The sequence below is a fragment of the Ursus maritimus genome, unplaced genomic scaffold (assembly GCF_017311325.1).
Source record: "Ursus maritimus isolate PB19 unplaced genomic scaffold, ASM1731132v1 scaffold_1, whole genome shotgun sequence".
Taxonomy (NCBI): Eukaryota; Metazoa; Chordata; class Mammalia; order Carnivora; family Ursidae; genus Ursus; species Ursus maritimus.
In genome coordinates, this window is record NW_024423343.1 from 76690910 (window position 1) to 76712002 (window position 21093).

The window sequence follows — 21093 nt, forward strand, 5'->3', positions numbered from 1 at the left end:
CCACTACTATAACTTTGTCATTTAGAGATTGCTGTATAAAGGGAATCATATGACATGTAACCCTCTGATACTGACTTTTTTCACTCAGTATGATGTCCTTGAGATCTATCCAAGTTGTTAAGTTAGCAATATTTTGTTCCTATTTATGGCTTACTGGTATTGTATGTATGTTTGATTTTTGGTAAACATTCAAATCCACAGCTGAAGCATCCTACTAACTGAAACTAAAGGTCTCCCAAGAATTGTGGCCTTGGGGCATGTTATGGAGAAGGCTCCCACAGCCAGAGAATGGTACAAGGGATGAAGAAGACAGTCTTTCTCAACTGTTTTCATGTGCTCTGATATTTCTTACAAATGCCATCAGTCCAGCTCTCACTTATTTATTAATTTCTTTTTATAGTGGTGACACTTCAGGATTTCCCAGCACTTTCCTCAGCTTCCTGGGCATTGGCTGCTGCTTTGGTTGTCTATATTCCTAAACTTCAGTTCTTCCTAACTTATCTTTCAAATCCTGATTTTAGTGTTGGCTCCTGGCTTGAGTAAGCCTAAACTGCTCCTCCAAGGATTTAAGCAGTCTGGGAACATGTGTTAATCCCTGGGGTAGGTCTGGCAGGCCTCTATTTGCACGAGTGACTGAAGATCCCTCCAAGAAAGAGTCTGGTTTGTTTAAGGACAGTGGGGCAAAATCTACAGAAAAATGCACTTCTGAGAGCACCATGTCTATCACTGAAATTTTCCGAGGAGGCTTCAAATAGAAGACTTTGAAAAACTAAATGAGCTCTTTCTCTTTGATCTTGGAGGCGTACTGAGTGCAGAACGTAATGGCAATGTGCCAGAAGCACTGCACTTGATAGGCGGCGGTGATCAGGACAGCTTTGGCAACAGAGGTGATATCAGTGTGTCAGCAGCAATCTCAGTGTAAGAGGAGACGTCTCCTCCGGAATGCTTGACCTTGTTACTGGTTCCCTTAGCATTGGCATCACCACCTCTGTGATTTGGCAGCCGTGGGCCGACCTCCACTGGCTGGGCAGGGTGGCAGTGCCTCCTGTGACCGCTGGTATCTGAAGGCACTATTTTCAACATCATTGTTAGGTGGTGTGTGGGTGTGTGTGTGTGTGTGCATTCAACTTTCAGTCTCTGCAGGTCTCATCCTGCAGAAATATCGCAACCTCTCAAACTATTTCCTTATATTGATTTTATAGAAGAAAAGTAGTTCTAGGACTCTGCCCTGGCTAGAAAGCTATAAAAAATTTTGTTGAAATTCAAAGCTTCTGCTTGGTCTTTTTGTAGTAACGGGTGAATATCAATAGAAAGATGCTTTTGGAGAGGGCTCGATTATTTCTCAGGTATTAAAAATAGTATTTTTCTATGATATACATTGTATGTACATAGTTTTTCTTAGGGTGAAAATAGAAGGAATACAAAGGGCAAGTGCCACTGTTTTTCAAATAATGTAAACTATTGACATGTGCAGAGATGGATAGCGAAGTGCTTCTTTCCTTAATATGGTTTGAAGTTCTACTCTTCTGTGGATGACTATGTATCTGTGAGATGTATGTGTGTGTGTGTTCTTCTTGTTAAAAAACCAAATTCAACCGAGTGAATTTTAAAGATCTTATTGGTTTTACTGAATGATTCATGAATCGGGCACGCATCCAATCTAGCAGATAAAGGAGTTTTGAGGAGTGTACAAAACAAGACTTTCTAGAGAGAAGGGAGCAGGAACAAGGACTTTGTACTAGGCAAAAAATTGGAGTGGTTATTTCAAGGTGACTTTCCTTTAGGGGATGACAAGGGTGTACAGGAAAATTACCCAATTAATGCTGATCAGGTGATTCCAGTCAATGAACTGGTTTAAGATTCCATTTCTGAGAGAGCTGAAAGTGAATTTAAGTCTCAGTTTGGTGATGTGGGCTTAGCATAAGTGACTGCATTTTGGGACTGTTGTCTTGTTTTTAACACTGTACTTACTTAGTAGATGAATTAAGGAAGAATAACTCACCACATACTAGTAGGGACATCTCAGAAAAGACCATATTTGACTGAATAACTCACACCTTTGGGGAATATATTTCCATGGGTGACAGAATTGCACACTATTCTTGAGGAGGAGATGAATCTTAGAGCTAGAGAAGGGATGAGGTTTCCCTAAAATGGGGAGTATTATGTGGCATAATACTTCACAGGGACCTTCTCAATTCAGTATTATGCAGTTACCAGTGGAAATCGGCAAGTATCTGGGGAGCTGAGGTCATTGAAAGAATTTACTGCCATTCTGATCTATATATTTTGCTATTGTCCCTCCTTTTATATTTGACCCTACTTTAAATGCCACATGCAAAATATTGTCAGCTGTCACTACTAACACTTCCATGGTCTGTAGTGGAGTTCCCTTCAGTTCTTTATCCTCTGCCAATCCCACGTCCTGACATTGTTTCCAGTCTGACATACTCAGCTGCCAGGCCCAGGAAACATTTTTATCCTCCATTGTCACTGCCAAAACGAAGGAGTTGCATTTTTGACATGCTGAATTTAACATTTCTACTGGACATTCACGTAGAGAGATTAAGTAGACTATTTCGTCTGAAGTTCAGAGGACAGGTCTGAGCTGCTGAATTTGGTTGTTGCCAGTATACACGTGGTATTTAAAAGCAAGAGACTAGATGGGGTAGTCAGGGGAGTCAAAGCCCTGGGGTGATTTTTGGGGGAGGAAGAAGAGGAGGAACCAGCCAAGTAAATGAAAAAAGAATGATCTAGCGAGGAAGGAAGAAAACTTGGAGACTCTGGTATCCCTGAGACAGTTGAAGTTAGTGTCAAAGATGGTGGTGAGTCAAAGCTATAAAATGTTAGTGATGCCTGCAGATGGGCCATTGGAGGTCATTTTTGACTGTGATAAGAGCAGATTTGGTCAAAGGAGGTGGACACAGTTCTCTTTGGATTGGATTTAATAGAGAATGAAGAAAAAAAGAGTAGAAGACTGTGGGAATAGATAAGGAGAGCAAAGAAACAGGGAAGAAGCTGGTGGGAGAAGTGGAATCAAGAGAAGATAATATCCAGATGTGACTTTTAAAGGCATTTAAAAGGGAACAAAACATTTTTATCCAGTTCATGTCTCCTAGTGTCCTGCAGTGTCTTCTCATCATGATGAAAAAGAAAGAGACTGGTAGGATACTAGGTAGACCTAAAAACAATGCTGCAGCCTCCACAGGGACCTTCTCAATTCAGCTATGCAGTTTCTCTTTCCTTCTCCCAGAATCGGAAGCACACCTGGAAGATTCAGAGGTCAGCAAGTTTAATAAGAAATTCTTCACATAAGATCCCGAGGATGATAATCCCATCCTTCCATGCCAACTCTGCTGTTTCTCTGACATCCTTTCTATTATCCATATCCTCCCTTTTAATTCAAAGAGTAGGACAGATTGGGTGACCCTCCAAAGCATCACTGATTCCCATTATGCTCTGTCCCCTAAGTGCCCATTCTGTCTTCAGGGGTACTGAAGTAGAATCCAACAGTTTGGAACCTGATTTCCTCATTCAGTCATCATTGCAATATCCCACTAACGTCATAATCCACCATTAGACTATCCCATTGAAGTCATAACCCATTGTTATTGCAGAGCTCAGTGAAAGAAAGAATTAAGATTTAAAAAGGCCTCAACTTCGTGGCATAATTACAAACAATGTCAGGAAAGTATTGGTTGGAAGCTAAATAATGTTATTAGATTTTTTTAAAGATGTCAATAGACTTCTATCTGCTATAGCAAAACACATTTCTTCTGAAAAAGAAAATGCAAAACAGTAACATATATCCTGGCTCTTATCTCGGATAGTGAATTAAATTGTGTAAAAGCAGCTCTCACTCTCTCTCTGTATCCCCCCATCCACAACATCATTGTAATGAGCCTTAGCTATTGCCACCTGACAGAGCAAACATTCTTAGACATTTCCTGTTAGGTTCGATGTTGGCTTTGGCTGTGGAAGCAGTTGCTTTCATTTCTGGTGGTAGACTGGCATTGGTTGGGAGTGGGGGTGAAGTCTTGTTCAGTCATGAAGTGTCACTTGATCTGACAGAGGAATTTCTAGGGCTGGAAATACAGCAGGTGCAACAGGACACTAAGGAGATATGTCAAGTTAAAATCTAGTTCCTGGCGGTTTACATGGGTTCTGGAGTATTTCACTGATTGTAGTTATTTCTCATGGCATTTGGTGTCTGTTGGTGAGTGATGATGAAGAAATTAGCTTCCATCATGGCCAGGTCATCATGTAATATAACCTATTAGAGAAAGAAAACTGATAGAGCCCTGATATTTTACTGGAGAAGTGTAACTTTCCACAAGAGCCTTTCAAGTAAAAGTTTGCTGACATTGACTATATCATTTTCTTTAAATGTTACAAATTTTCTCTTCCTTCAATTATCACAAAATCTTCCCTCCCACTTTTCTTGAGTGTCATAATTTTTTTAACTAAGAGGGTCATAGATTATAACTATGTATAAGAGAAGGCCCATAATTTTGCTGTGTTAACGAATCTAGAATGGTAGCTTTAGTAAATCAGTTAGATTTAGTTTTGATTCTATGTTATGGTCTTATTTTCCGCAATATATAAACTGTACATCATTTTAGGGAGTGGAAATTAATCTAAGTCAGAAAGAAGTAAAAAGCAGCCCACATGGTCTGCCTTTGTCAAGGAGACAGACATTTTTGATACTGTTCTTAGGGGAGTAAGAAGATTTTAATAGAATATAATAGCTCTCTGGAGAGAAGAACACATTTCCTATATGATGAGGGTGGTTATGCATTATATCTGCAGAGGTTTTTCCTTAAATCCAGATTTCAGATCTGCTAAGGGGGCCCTGGGAAGAGACCACTGTGTGGTAGAGGCAAGAAAGGAAGATTGGTTCACATTTTCCCAAGAGGTAGACAAGACAACAGAATTTCAGTATCCACCAGGTATCCGTCAGATGGTGGCAATTTTCAGCAACAACATAACAGGGACATATCAGTGACAGATTGAATCGGTTATCTAGAGATGAAAGGCTCCCCAGACCCTCGTTTCCTCTTGGATTCAGCTTTTGATTGCTTGCTTTGTCCTTTGTATCTCTTTTTTTCACTATCTTGTTGGTTCTTTCTCTTCTTTTTCAGAACCTTAAGCTTATCTTTTAAACTGATTTATTTTGGGTTTTGTGGCTTAGGGAGCAGCTGAAACTAACAGGAAAAATATAAAGAACAAACCTAGGTATTTTCTTATTGTCAAAGAACAGATGCTGTGGCAGGTGCTACTGGTAAGATATTATAATCAAACAGGCACGAAAATGTAGAATTTCATTTCTGCATCTTAAGACAATGCTCTCAACTTGCTGATTCATTCATGTGATTAAGGGCAAATTAATATTTTGGAAATTTGCCCACAGTCTATAAGATAGTGATATGTGGCAAAATCCTTTATGTACTCCCATAATGCAGATTCGACTGAAATGAATGATATTCACCTCTTAATTAAGTCCTTCTCACATTACCTTTCATGCCATAGTGAAATAAGAGTTGCTCTCTGCTCTCAAAGAAGAGGGGTATGTAATCATTCAAACTAATCTCAGTAGCCAAAAGAGTGTCTGGTTTTGATAAATCCCTGTGTTTTGATTATAAGCAGACTATTCAGGTTTTTTGCTTGAACATTTGTCTTTAGTCTGGCGTAACACTTCTCTCTGTAAGTTGCTCATATCTCAAATATTCTCTTTGGCTTACTCTATGTTTTTATTCTTGGGGCCAAAAAGATACCTGTTAGTTCCTTTTAATGGCTCTTTTGGCTATTTCTCAGATACTCAGTTGTCCATTTTTTAGTAAACTGTTGATAATGGGATTTAATCCAGGTCTTTCGCCCAGAGAAGTTGCTGTGTACTGGGTCACAGTTGTTCAGGCTGTTTAGATACCTGATCTACAGTATGGGCTGAGCAGGTATGTGGTCCATAATTTGGGGCTGCCACTGAATCTTCTGATCTTAGAAAAAAAGATACTGGGTGTCTTGGTTTTTTGAGCAAGACTATTCCCAGAAAAGTCTGTCTTTCTTCTTCCTTTCTTTCTCTTTTTTCTTTTTTCTTTCTTTCTTTCTTTCTTTCTTTCTTTCTTTCTTTCTTTCTTTCTTTCTTTCTTTTCTCTCTCTCTCTTTAAAAAGTTTCTTGATTTAGCAACAGATAAAATTTCTAGTATAGCTGCATCAGTTTATTCAGTAAGACTGCTAATTAGATCATTTTGTTGTTAATATGTACTCACCTTTCATCTTACCCAGATTTATGTGTTTAAGATACTTGAAGACTTGGCAGTAGTGGTATCTTTAAAGATTAATTATCCTTACAAACAGTCTCAAATGATATCCATGATTTTTTTGGGTCATCAGAATTCAAATGAAGTTGGGGCCTATTAGTAATTTTCTTTCTTCCAGCCTGTCTTTAGGCTGATGGAAATGCTCTGGGAAATGTGTCCTCACAAGTGCAATTGGAGCTTTTCTTGGGGAACATTGAAAGATCTTTGGAGGTTGGGCAATAGATTCACTTTCATTTGTCCATTTATCTGACTGGAAGAGAGCTGAGAGAAAAATTGATTCAAGCAGCAACTATTGTGCCAGTGCCATAGTTCTAGTTACTGTATCTTTGTGATCTATTTTAAAATCAGAAAGTGTGATGACTCCAGCTTTGTTCTTCTTTCTTAAGATTGCTTTGGCTGCTCAGGGTCTTTTATGATTCCATATGAATTCTAGAATTTTCTCTGTTTTGGGGGCACGTGGGTGGCTCAGCCGGTTAAGCATCTGCCTTCAGCTCAGGTCATGATCTCAGAGTCCTGGGATCAATCCCTATGATGCACTCCCTGCTCAGCAGGGAGCCTGCTTCTCCCTCTGCCTCCCCCCCCCCAGTGGTCTCTCTCCATCTCCCTCTCTCTCTCTCTCAAATAAATGAATAGAATTAAAAAAGAAAGAATTTTCTCTGTGTCTGTGAAAAATGCCATTGGGATTTTGCTAGGGATTGCACTGAGTCTGTAGGTAACTTTGAGCAGTGTGGGCATTTTAACATTGTTAAGTCTTTTAATACATAAACATGAAATGTTTTTCCATTTTTGTGTGTGTTCTTCAGTATCGTAGTTTTCAATGTATGTCTTTCACCTCCTTAGTTAAGTGTTTATTTGTAGGTATTTTATTCTTTTTCATGCTATTGTAAATGGAACTGTTTTTTATTTCCTCCTCTTTATTGTTCATTGTTCATTGTTATTGTATAAAAATGCAACTGATATTTAAATGTTGATTTTGTCCTGCAGCTTAACTACATTTATTTATTAGTTCTAACAGTTTTACTGTGGCATCTTTAGAGTCCTCTACATGTAAGATCATATCACCTATAAGCAGAGATAATTTTACTTCTTTTTTTCCTATTTGGATACCTTTTATTTCTTTTTTCCCCCTAATTGTTCTGGCTAGGACTTCAGTACTGTGTTGAATAGAAGTGACAAGAGTGAACATCCTTGCATTCTTTTTGATCTTAGAGAAAAAATTTTTGGTTTTTACCATTGAGTATGATGTTCACTGTGGACTTTTCATATTTGGCCTTTATGCCTATAAAAATTCCTTCTCTACCTAGCTTATTAAGATTTTTTATCATGAAAAAATGTTCAATAGAGGGCCCAGAAATAAACCCATGTGCTTATGGCCAACTGATTTTTGATAAGGGTGTTAAGAATACACACTAGGGAAAAGATAGTCTCTTCAACAAATGGTGCTGGGAAAACTGGGTATCCACATACAAAAAATGAAATTGGGCCCTTACCTTCCACCATATACAAAAATCAATTCAAAATGGATTAAAGATTTAAGCATAAGACCTGAAACTGTAAAACTCCTAGAAGAAAAAATAATGGAAAAGCTTCCTGACATTGGTCTTGACAATGATTTCTTGGATATGACACTAAAAGCACAAGCAGCAAAAACAAAAATAGACAAGCAGGATGACATCAACTAAAAACCATCGATAGAGTGAAAGAAGCAACCCATGAAATGGGAGAAAATATTTGCAAACTGTAGATATGATAAGGGGTTAATATTCAACATATATAAGAAATTCCTATAACTTAATAGCAACCCCCAAAAAACCCTATTAAAAAAATGAACAAAAGACTAGAATAGACATTTTTCTGAAGAAGACTTATAAATGGCCAACAGATACATATGAAATGTTTGACATCACTAATCACTAGGGGAGAATGCAAATCAAAACCACCATGAGATAAGGCATCACATTTGTCAGGATTAAAGAAAAACAAAAGATAACAAGTGTTGATGAGTCTGTGAAGAAATTGTAACACTTATATATGTTGATGGGAATATAAAATGGTATAGCCACTGTAGAAAATAGTATTAGGGTTTGTCAAAAAATTAAAAATGTAACTACCATATAATCCATCAATCCTATTGGGTAGATAACCAAAATAATTGAATTAAGAAACTTCAAGAGATATCTGCACCCCATATTCACTGCAGAATTATTCACAATAGTCAAGATATATTGACAGATGAAGGGATGAACAACTGTGGTATATCCATACAATGGAATATTATTTGTCATTAAAAAAGAATGAAATCTTGCCATTTGTGATAACATGGATGGACTTTGTGGGTATTATGTTAAGTGAAAGAAGCCAGTCACGGAAGGACAAATAGTGCATAATTCCAATTACATGAGGTATCTGAAATAGTCCAATTCATAGAGAGTAGTAGAATGGTAGTTTTCAGGGCCTAGGGACCAGAGGAAATGGGGAGTTGCTGTTCAATGGGTGTAAGTTTCATTCATGCAAGATGAATAAGGTTTAGAGGTCTGTGTACAGCATTATGCCTGTAGTTAACAATACTGTATTACCCACTGAACAATTTGTTCAGGCATAGCTCACGTTAAGTGTTCTTATGACAATACAAGAGAAAAGAAGAAGAAGGAGTCATATAGTGACGAGGAACACAAGGCTTGTTGTCAAGGCAACCTTGCTTCAAAGCCCAGCTTACCACTTACTAGCAATGTGACTTTGTCTTTCGGAGACCAAGTTCTCTATTCTGTAGGATAAGGAATTGGCAGAGCTATTGTCAAGGAGCAGGTGCAATAAAAAGCATACCTCTCGCAGTCTTGGCTGGGAATTTTCTCCCTCTCTTCTTTCCCTCTCTGAGACTCAGTTTCCTCGTTTGTAAAATGGAGAAAATTACAACTACTTCCCAAGTAGAGAATTTGAACTTATCCATGGTAATGGGTCGTTACTCAAGAAATAAGTATTCCACAGAAGACTGTGTCTAACCCACCCTCCCCACTTCCACTTTACAGACAAATTGAGGCCAAGTGAGAAGTGGTGCCGGGGGAGGCTGGATGCAGACATATTGGCCAGTGCTCATTTCACTCTGTTATTATTGACCACTTAAACATTCTAGATAACCTGGTTTGGGGGTTTAGAGACTAAGTTTTAAGCCATGTGATGAACAGACTGGTTGTAGTACTAGACTTATATGATATCAAGAAATATTTGGAAATGGCTTACTGGACATCCAGTTTTACCAGAAGACAAATCAATGTGCTGTGAATATAAAACTCAATTTTAATTTAAAGGAATGGTTTAAGTGTAGTTTTAAAAACTGCTTCAAACCATTTTCTTCGGCTATCTTTTTTTTCTCTCTTTTTTTCTTTTTTTGAGTACCATCGGTGTTGGCTAATATAATTTTGTCTCAGTGGATTCTTTACTAGGTGTCTCTTTACCTTGAAAAGCCAAATAATACCCTCATTCTGCATGACACTGATACCAAGTCAGATAAAAAGGGTTTCATTGCAAGGCTAAGAAAGAGCTAATTTTCTAAAATTGGAACATTATCTGTCATGTGTTACTACTCTGTAATTATGACTATTATTCTCATTGGGAAAAAAGATATTTCAGGAGGGGAAAAGATTTTTATAAGAGGCTTTTAATATAAATGGGCAATTATATTAAAATACTGACTTTCATACTTAGACATTATGTTGTAGATACATTATATTATATTTGATGTAAATTTAGTAAATGATATGCACGTGAAAACCTAAAATATAGGAATACTACTCCCTTAAATGAAAAGCATGAATAGTTTGGCAAAATAGGTTTTTGAGAAACGGATTCATGACTTCTATGCTTACAGAGATTTTATTGTTAATAATGCATTGTGTTTTTCTTTTCTGGTGAAGAATGAATCATTTTCATTTGGCGATGATTCTGAATTTCTTTTTTGCAAGAATGATTATGCTTTTTTAAATCGTGTGTGGGGCTGAACAAAGGGCAGTGGTAAAAATAAAAATTATAACCATGATTCATCTTTTTCTAGAATAAAAAGACAATAGTATAAATTATGAGGATGCTATCGGTTTTGCTTTGAGTGATATGGACAAGGAGAGTTCACAAGTGGGTAGAAAGTCTGGACATAGAAGGAAATAATTGTTAATCTCTCTGAGTTTAAGAAGTTTACATTGAATAGGTACAGAATCTTCCCAGCATAATTCACCTCAAATGTTATTTATAGCATGAGAATATCCAAGACTTGTAGGCCAGAAGGTTACACAGTTTTGGAGCCCTTTTAAAGAAAAATAATAGAAGATTAAAGCCTACAGAATGAGAACCAAAGATGATATTTATTTGGGTGAGGAGACAAATTAAAACATTATAAATTTAACAAATGACAAATAATACAAATACACCCAGAAAAACATATTTTTAAATTATAACTGTCTGACACATCTTCACGATACCTTTTTTCTTTACATTTTAGCAGATTAAATTTTGATTGCTTTTTCATGTGACATGATTTTTGTATTATCATTTTCTATGGGGAGAGTATGAACATAATTCAGTGTTTCACTAAATATGGGTTATTGAGATTTGTTTGATGGTTTGATAGGATGCTTAAGTATGACCACACACAAATGTATTGCTGTGTATTTCTGCTACCAGATATGTCCTTCAAACACAAGACTTCTGATAAATTCAATTTCACATAAATCCCAGAAAAAATGTGTTTTATCTATAATTATGTACTCTGTGTTACTGAGACTTCCCCAAGATGTGAGAACTTCTGTTTTAATGAGGATGATAAATAGATGCTCTACTTAGAATTGTGCTCATTTGATGATTGGAAGAATTTTTTACAGATTAGCTTTTGGTTCTGTACAATTCAAAATTTATTTTTCCTATTTTCCACATACTTCTAGTGCTGGATGCTGTATGGGAAAAAGTTTGTCTCAATATGACCTCTGTATTGGTCCCTCCTAGTATGACTCAGTGGGCAAAACAAGTATTTCTGGAAACCATTCCTACAATGGGATAGCTCAGAATAATTTACCTATATAAAAAAACAACTGTGGGCAACATAAATATATTCCACTAACCCAAATTAAATGTATCTCAACTCAATTTCCTTTTGGCTGGATCCCCAAAATGCTGATAGCCAGTCCGATGCCACCTGACATGAGAGAAGTATGATGGAGCAGTCAGAATGGAAAGATCCTAAATAATTTTGGTTAAAGAAAAAATCTCATTTTTGCAAATGTTACAAAAACATATTGCTACCGTTTCTCTCAGGGCCATGAAGGAGGTCTATGCATGTTAAGTGACTCTAAAGCTTAAACTGTATTTACTTTACCAGAGATCTGCCTGGGCTCCCAGGTATGGTGGTCATATGCCAAGGGATGCATGTGTGCCTAATGGATAGACATGAAGAAACATCATGGGGAAATTTCTTTTTTTTTTTTTTTTTATTAATAATGATTTTTCATTATATTATGTTAGTCACCATACAGTACATCCCCGGTTTTTGATGTAAGGCTCGATGATTCATTAGTTGTGTATAACACCCAGTGCACCATGCAATATGTGCCCTCCTTACTACCCATCACCGGTCTATCCCATTCCCCCACCCCCCTCCCCTCTGTAGCCCTCAGTTTGTTTCTCATAGTCCATAGTCTCTCATGTTTCATTCCATGGGGAAATTTCTTATTCTAAACTGTCACCTTCACCAAAGACTTGCACCGGACCATTAGCAATTCATTTCTGTCTCTTCATCCTTGGCCTTTCCCTCGATAGAGTCCTCTTTTGAAAATGCTACATCTCTTAGGAGGAGTGGCATGTACTCTTTGCGACCTTCCTTATCAGAGCGCTTTCCTCATTTTCTTTCTCCCCTAAGTAAAGGTAGGCATTTATGGGAAGTTTGGGTATTGGGCCAGGAAAAGGGCCCAGCAAGGGAGCACAGTGATGGAGTGAGCAAGGTAGATAGGGTTTTGTCATAGTTGCTGCAGCAGCATCATGCCAGCTCTAGAGCTTTCTGAGCCTTTGTTGTTACGCACGTGTGAGCATAATTGTGTCATATGTGTCTATGTGCATTTTTTCCCTTTGTTCATTTTTGTACGTAGCTGTCCCATTTTTTCAGTGGATTTTACATTCATAAAAAATAGGAACAATGTCAGCTGCACCTTTATTATTCTCTGAGGAGGGATCACCTACTCATGAGCAGGGCTGCTGCTAGACAGGAAATGCCACAGGGTGCTGGCCATACATTTGGTATTCTCAATTCACTCACATATTAGCTTTTGTTCTCTGGACCCATTTATCTCTCATGGTCCCTACTACCCTCATGTTCTTTTTAAAGTAATGTATATATTTCCAAGCAGAAATCTTTTAAGCTAAAGATTTAACAGAAACCCAACTGATGAAATAGATACAGCCTTCATCAAAGCAGGGGCTGGGACCTAAAAGCCTGGTCACTTGGTCTCCTTCTTCCCTTTTGGCAGGTCCCTGAGTGGACTTCAGAAGCCCTTAGAGCTCCCATCGAACAAAAAAAAAATTTTTTAAGATTTTTAAAAAAATTTATTTGACAGAGAGAGAGACAGCCAGCGAGAGAGGGAACACAAGCAGGGGGAGTGGGAGAGGAAGAAGCAGGCTCCCAGCGTAGGAGCCTGATGTGGGGCTCGATCCCAGGACCCGGGGATCACGCCCTGAGCCAAAGGCAGATGCTTAATGACTGAGCCACCCAGGCACCCCCCCCCCATTGAACAAAATTTTAAAACCTTGGTGTAGAAAAATGATTCCTAGACAGAGAATCAGAAAATCTGGGTTTTTATTGTGATTTGCATTTCTGCTAGTAGGGTGATAATAGGCAAATCATTAATTGCTGTAATCCTCAGTTTTTGCATTTGTAAAAGTGGATAATAATATATTGCTTACTCAGCTTATATTAAAGTGAGGTTAATGAGAGCCAAATGGTTCAGGTATGTGAAAGCTCTTCAAAGTGCTCTACACTTATGATCGATTATAGTGTTATTCCCTTAACCTTTCTAATAAAATCATCATTTAGAGTATTAAAAATCACAAAATCATGAACAATCACATCTGAGTTATCTCTGCTACTCTGTGTCCTTGATATTCCAGGTCCCAGGTCAGTGGCCACCCACTCCCTGTTCATATTGGCAAGAACACCGTGAAAATGAGTTTGGCATTTCCCAACATGTAGTGGGAAAAAAAGCCCACATACAGTGACGTGAAGGACAATGACTAAGCACAGCAAGAAAGAGATGAAAAATCATAATGGACTATAAACTTTTCTGGTATTGGCAGATTTCTGCTGTGACTAACAAAGCACGGATGACACTGTTTGTATAATATGACATACAGAAACAAAATATTTGGGAGTGACAAATTAATCTCATTTTCAGTTTGTGCTCAAGTGTGTCTGATTGTAAAGTCCACATTGTAAAATGGCAGATTATAAGAAGACCTAAAAGAAAGCAGAATAAAAAAGAATAGGCAAGGAAAAGTGAATACAAAGTATTTGTGGGCTAGTTAGCTTGAAGAAAAAACCCTGAAGAGTGATTTAACAATTGGCTTTTAGGACACAAAGAGATTTATTACATAGATTGCAGTGTATGGCTGGCTCCTCACAAAGAATTCACAGGTCTGTTGGAGCTCACAGAGCCTGGCCTTCAGGGAAAGGCATAGAAAATGGAAGAAGGAAAGCCTCCTGTGAGAAACATTGACCCCTCTGCCATCAAATCCCTTTAGTACCTAAATCATTTCAAAGAGATAAAAATATCACTCATCCTTAGAGACATATACTTGATCCTATATGGGATTTAGGATGGAATGACATGGAGGAACTGGATTAGAAGCATGATCTTGGAGAAGGGCTGATGATTGATGCCAGTGAATCAGAGCCAGGAGGTGGGGAGAGGTAAGTGCTTAGCAGCTCTTCAGAAATTAGAGAACCCACTTCAGTTACCTGAAGAGATTGGCCTCCATACAATGCAGATAAGGAAGAAAAGCCCCATAATAAGCAACTTTCCTTAATTGACATGTGGGATGGCCCTGGAAGTCAGAGAAGCTCAACCTACATCAAGATAAGCTTGGTTTGTGGTCAGACTAAAGGGCTTGCCTTTGGTTGTTTCAGGTTCTTAGGAATGATTTCCAGACAGGGAAGTACTCAAAGGGAGAAAAGATACACAAAGCACAAAGTGTCCTCTCTGGGTTTGTAGACTTCGCACATTGTTAATGTAAAGGATTCAGCACATATGGTAGAGTCGGTGCACATGGGATGAATCTGTATTCAGACTTCTTCAGGTCAGTGTCCCATATACTGTTCACCCAAATCCCATATTCCAAGAAACAGGTTGGAACTGCATCTACCAGGAAGGCCAGATCCACCCATTGCTGGTCTCTTAGACCATAGACAGATTGCCTGGGTATGGTACTGTTTTCTGCCTTCATAAGTACTGGACACAGGCCTGATGCTTTCTAGATTACCAAACTTATTTGAGGAGAACAAACATGATCTAAAGAGTCAAAGGGGTGAGAAATGAGATTTAGCAGGTGTCATGTTTTGCTGTATTTTCCATTCATTTTTCTTTGGGGAAGGATTTTAGTTGTCACATGGTCTAGTTAAAAAAAAATTACAGAACTCTCTAGTACATAACCCTGGAGAACATTTTTCCTATCTACTTTTAACTATGACACAAAAGTTTAAGCAGCCAGTATCCCTTTTATAGTGAATTGTTAGAGGTTCTTTAAAAAACCACCAAGAGTTATGGTCACTGTGTCTTTACTACGTTCTTCCTTACTGTAGCTGGTGATAAAACATCGCCAAGAATGATCTAATGTGTACTTGTATCTCAAGTCCATGTCTGCACTGTATTAATGTAGGTAACATTCTGCTTTACGGAGTGGAGTAAAAATACATCACGGGTTAGTCCCAGAGAGTGTTTGCTTTTTGGGGTTTGGTTCTGCTCTTTATCAAGATTGCAGTGTATAAAGTTTAGATGTCCATGGTAGCATCAGTCAGAACTGAAGGAGTCTGTTACAACGCCATAAAGCACCACCACTTCAAGACACACGGGGGCCTTGACCAGTATAATCAACCTAGCTAACGGAAAAACTAGCACCTTAATGTGTAGAATGTTCTTTGCATGCAGTACATCACAGTCGCTTTTGATATTTCTGTATCTGGGTAATCCCAGCATGCAACTAGACTCCCAGGCATATAATTGGGATGCACTCTAGCCCATCAAACACTAGGTGGCATCTGTCTCTTTGTGCATCTGATGAGTAGATGGATAATGTTTCTGTTGGACTTATGCATTGAGAGGGCAGTAGACAGTAATTTGCCATCTATGTTCTTTTATAGATTTGTGTGAGCTAAGCTGGTACCTATGACTCGTAAACCAATATCAGTATTGCAAGTGAGATGCAGCAAATTTGATTGATAGAAATATTCCTTGTAAGAACAGCAGTTGCTAGGGGATATTACAGCCTTTCCACCTTGGGCATCAGATAATCTAGAGAGTTTTAAAAATTCGTGACCTCATGAAGATAACCAAAAGGATTGCTTGAGAATGAATAAGACCATTTAATGGGTTGAAAATTATATGTCATTATACTTACATAAACTTTGAATGATAACAACTGGAGGTGTGATATTAATTTCTAATGCCCCATTGGTCAAATTTGGTAAGACTGTGTCATCAAGTATAGCTCAGGGAATAATATCTGTTCTGAACCACTCTGTTTTTCTTAAATTTTTAGTTTCTAGGAATTCTACTAAAAGGGATTAATGCTCCTCTCTTCCATGGCTAAGCTGTCAATGTCATATGCTTGAACCAGGAGCCTGTGCTCTTCTGCGATGTCTCTTGTAAAATCCTTGTTGCTTGTTAACTCTCCCTGCAGGTCCTTTCCTCTTGCCCACAACTCTGCAGCTCTCTGTATTTTTCCTCTGAGCACACTGTAGCAGAATGGTTGCCTCTCCTTTTGGCCCCTTTGTGGCATTCGGAGAGGCAATTTAAATTTTGCCTCTTTTGGTAGAACTTCTGTAACTTCCCGGAGACAAGCCAGAAACTGGCCTTCTATTTTATAGAAATGTAGCTGTCAAGTTCTGCTATCAAGGCGAATACACTTATAGACAGATCCTGTATAGTTGGGTGCAGGGGCTATTATAAAGAATGGGCCCACTACTGACTCTAATGGTCTCTTAGCCTTGCTTTGTTCCTATATTTTCATTGTGACCTTAATAACCGTCATGTCATGATATTACTTTAGGAGAGGAAAAGAGTACTTTTCAAAACTGTGATCAAAGTGAACGTCAGAATCTCTTGCTAATGGCCCAGTCATCTTTCTGCAATCAGAAACAGCTCAGGTATTTTACTCTTTAATAGTTTCCTTCTACATGAGCACAACCACAAGAGTCTCCATTTGTACCTCCCAGCTGGGAACTAAAGGGGATTGTTTAGACTGCTGGTGTTGCTCCTGGGAGATGGGGTGGGAGGGCTGGCATCATGCTGGTATTGGCAGAGCGTGCAGTTTGATTCATTTAATATGTATGATGGTATGTACTCTGTATTGAGGATGGTGTGTTTTAAAACAGACAGGGAGCTAAATAAACTCACAAATACAATTATAAAATATTGGGCTAGGAAATTTTAACATGGTAATAATGTGAATTTCCATTAGTAGGTATCCTGTACAGCTTTAAAGAGTAAGTCTCTTATTAGAATGTTGCAAATTTTACAGAGAATTTTGAGAATAGATGAATAGCATCTATATAAGGAAAATCTGAAAATCCTTGACGAAAGCACTGATTGCCAAATGCATTTAAAATGCTCTGTAAGGGAAGGGAGAAGGATGAAGAAAACCTTATATAAAACAGAGAAGGGCAAACAAAGACTTGCTAACATTCTCATGGCCATTATCAATCTTTTTTTCTAGGGCTAATGCCTGTATACAAGACATGTACATTCATCTACCCATGACATCTGTGCAGAGCATGGCACAGCGTATCTCTAAGTCTATAATTGCTTGCCACTCTGTGCTGGGGAAAATGAACTCCTGATATTTGGGAAGAAACAGACTTTGCTTTTTTGGCAGAGTGATGGTATGCTTGCCATTTAATGTTCTTAACTACTTTGGAGACAAATAAAGGAATAGAAAAAAACTATATTTCTATTAGTATTAGCTACTTACAGAAGCAGAGATATTATTTTTGAAAAAAACATATTTGGTTCATAAATGTGCTTTGTAGGAAAAGTTCCAACGGCAAGCTTGCAAACATTCAGGATGGCTTTTAACACTTGACTTGCTAGAAGATACAAAACTACTGGAGTTCTCAAGGTTTTTATTGTTTATGAGGGAAAAGATGAGCAGACTTCAGTATCAGCTTTTCAGTGGAAAACACATCAGTCTATGCTGGGATAATCAAATTCTCAATCAGTGAAAGCCTTTGAGGTTCTTGAAAACAAACAAAAAAAACCATGAACCCGTGCTCTTGATGGTTTTTCTTTCTTTTTTTTTTTTTTTTTAAGATTTTATTTATTTATTCGACAGAGACAGAGACAGCCAGCGAGAGAGGGAACACAAGCAGGGGGAGTGGGAGAGGAAGAAGCAGGCTCCTAGCGGAGGAGCCTGATGTGGGGCTCGATCCCATAACGCCGGGATCACGCCCTGAGCCGAAGGCAGACGCTCAGCCGCTGTGCCACCCAGGCGCCCCTCTTGATGGTTTTTCTGATACATTTCTTTCTTTGTCTTTAAAGCCATACATACTCCCTCTCCAGTTAATACATCTAGTTTGCTCCCCTTTGTATGGCCCACATCAGCCATTGCTGAGGAAATACTGGTTTCTCTACTTTGTGACCCTGGTGGGAATCCAGGAGCTATACTGAAAATTAAATGCTGGTGGCCTCAGAGGAAATGCTTCTCTTGGTTCTGCTTTTGAAATTTGCACTTGATCAGTTTGATGATGCTACATTGCCAATACATTTTCTGGACTCTGCATGAAATGTCTTTCCTCACAAAGACAAATGCCTCCAATGAAAATAAAAGAAGGATTGGCACAAGCAGAATATTAGCCAGAGTGCATTATTAGTTGCCTTCAGCGTCTCCAGGGAGGAAATGCATTCAATAACAATTTAACAAATATTTATTTACTGAACACCTGCTTTATTCCAGGCACCGCACACACAGTGATAAATAAGATAGAAAAGGCCATGGCTTGACTGGGTCTTACATTCTAGTAGGGGACGATAGACAATAAGTAAGTAAATAAAAATAAAAGTTAAATAATTTAAAGTAGTATTAACAGCATTTTGTTCGAGTTATCTATTAGTGTTGTCGGGGAGGAAAAATAATCTTCCCTCTAACCCTTCTGAGTTCTTGGCTGAGGCCACCTGTAGTAAAAGACAGATTAATAAGGAAAACAAACAGAAGTTTATTAACATGTGTATCTCATGTATACTTGGGGGGATACCTAGAGAAACTGAGTAACTCCCTGAGGTGGTCCAAGCCACCAAATTAAATACCAACTTAAGCTAAATACCAAAGAAACATGTTATGGGGAAGGGAGGCCCGTTAGGAGGGCTTACCAAGAAAAGCACAGTAAACAAGAGTAAGGTTAGCTATGGAGATTTAAGGGAATACCTTCTTTATTGATAAAATTCTTTTGTGATTTATAGTCATCATTCTCTTTCTGGTACAGACAAGGAGACACTTACAAATGGGGATCTGCTTTATAAATATGACTTTCCCTTGTAAAAGGGTTACTTCTATTTTCAGAAGTGTCTGCTATTTCTCAAACATAATCAGCTCAGAATTATCTTTATGCCAGAGGCATATTCTAGGGTGTGTATTCTGCTATTCTTTGCTGTATAATGAATCACCCCAAAACTCAGTGACTTAAAACAACTGTTTTGTTGTGTTTTTTATTTTGTGGGTCAGGAATATGGGGTGGCTTTGGCAGATCTGCAGTCTCTGATCCACATGGCATTGGCTGGGACACTAGGGTACCTTGTTGGGGGGGAGTGTCTACTTCCAAGATGGCGTTTGCACTCATATGTCCAGTGTTGCAGTCTTGATCTCTTTCTCTTGCCACGTGAGGTCTCATTCTCCAAGGCCTCTCCGAGTGGTTTGAATTTCTCACAAAATGGTTGTCTCAGGGCAGTCACATTTTTTACATGGTGTCTGACTTGCAAAAATCACAAAACAAAAGTTGTCAGGGAGTTAAAGGCAATCCTGGCAGTGATACAATGTAATTTTGGTGTATTCTACTGGGCAAACTAATCTCAGTGCTCACCTAAATTCAAGAGAGGGTTGAGAAAAAGACTTCACTTCTTTATTTTTTTTTTTTAAGACTTTATTTATTTATTTTAGAGAGAGAGAGAGAGCAAGCAAGCGTGTGCACATGAGCAAGGGGAGGGGAAGGGGAAAAGCAAGCAGACTCCCCGGTGAGTGGGGAGCTTGGTTTGGGGCTTGATCCCAGAGATCATCACCTGAGCCGAAGGCAGATGCTTAACTGATTGAGCCCAGGCGCCCTTAGGTACCATTTCTTGATAGGTGAGTGGTAAAGTCATATTGTAGAGCAGGTAGGATGGGTAATATATTTGCATCTGTATTTGGAAAATACAATCTGTTACATGTGTGAAGAAAATTAGGCAGAGTGGGTGGGGCCAGAGGAAGACGGAGACTTATTTGTAGTAGGTTCTAGTTGAACAAGCTTGGAAAGAAATGGCCAATTTACATTCACCTTAATACCCCAGTGTCAGAGTTTGTGTAAGGAGGGGCATGCTAGAAGACAGAAATTCAACGAGTCTTATTTTTCCAACTTCTCTGAACATTTGCTTCAGTTCATTCTTAATCATTTACATTCTTCTTTTCTGTCTAATTATGGTCTAAAAGATGATAAATTTCAATGCTGACTGCTCAGATATGGTTGTTGTTTATGGTTCCTAAATCTCACATAAGCAAATGCGGACATACCAAAATTGATGTTGCCTGTAAATTCTCCTGATCCAAATAATTGGACCAAGGCTGTGGGTGTTGGCAGCATCGTGAATGATGGCGCAGAGAGCCCTTCAAAGCATTTTACAACAATGTCTATCACAATTAAGGAGTGTTTTGTCCCTTGATGTTTTTGCAAAGTCATTGCCGATTATTGACCACAACTTCTTACAAGCTTCCCAGGAAGTCATGTACACCACTGGCAGGTTATGAGGTTATGTTAAGTGGCTCAGCATTTAGGACACTTCTTCATGTATATTTTATTAAGTAAACTCTACGCGCAATGTGGGGCTCAAACTCACAACCCCAAGGTGAAGAGTTGCATGCTCCACTGGCTGAACCAGCCAGGTGCCCCCCAAAATCCTTCTAAGTCACCAGTCCTTGTTCTGCTTAACACCTGCAAGTAAACAGACTCAAAATGTGTTGCACAACATTCGCTGTGCCAGTGCTCTCAGGTTTCTTTTGGTGAGTAAGAATTTCTGGGGGACTTTTGAAATGCTAATTTCCAGGCCTTACCTTCAGAGATGCTAATTTAGTAAGGTTGGGCGGGAGCCCTGGACAGCTGTATTTTGAAACATTCCAAATCATTCAGAGGCAGATTTTCAAAGAATATACCATTCTGAGTTAATGGCTCAATGACGTGGTATCAGCAATATTTAAAAAAAAAATTTTTTAGGCCATGTAATATGAAATCCAGCATATGCTCAGTATATTCAAGGACTGTTGTTGCATTTGATTTCATTATAATCCTGACTGG

General features: G+C 38.5%; 1 pseudogene; it reads right to left on the reverse strand.

The window, feature by feature from the left end:
• The window catches only part of LOC103659845, a 36462-nt pseudogene extending 15981 nt beyond the window's left edge, over positions 1-20481 (reverse strand).
• Between the last annotated feature and the right edge of the window lie 612 nt (positions 20482-21093).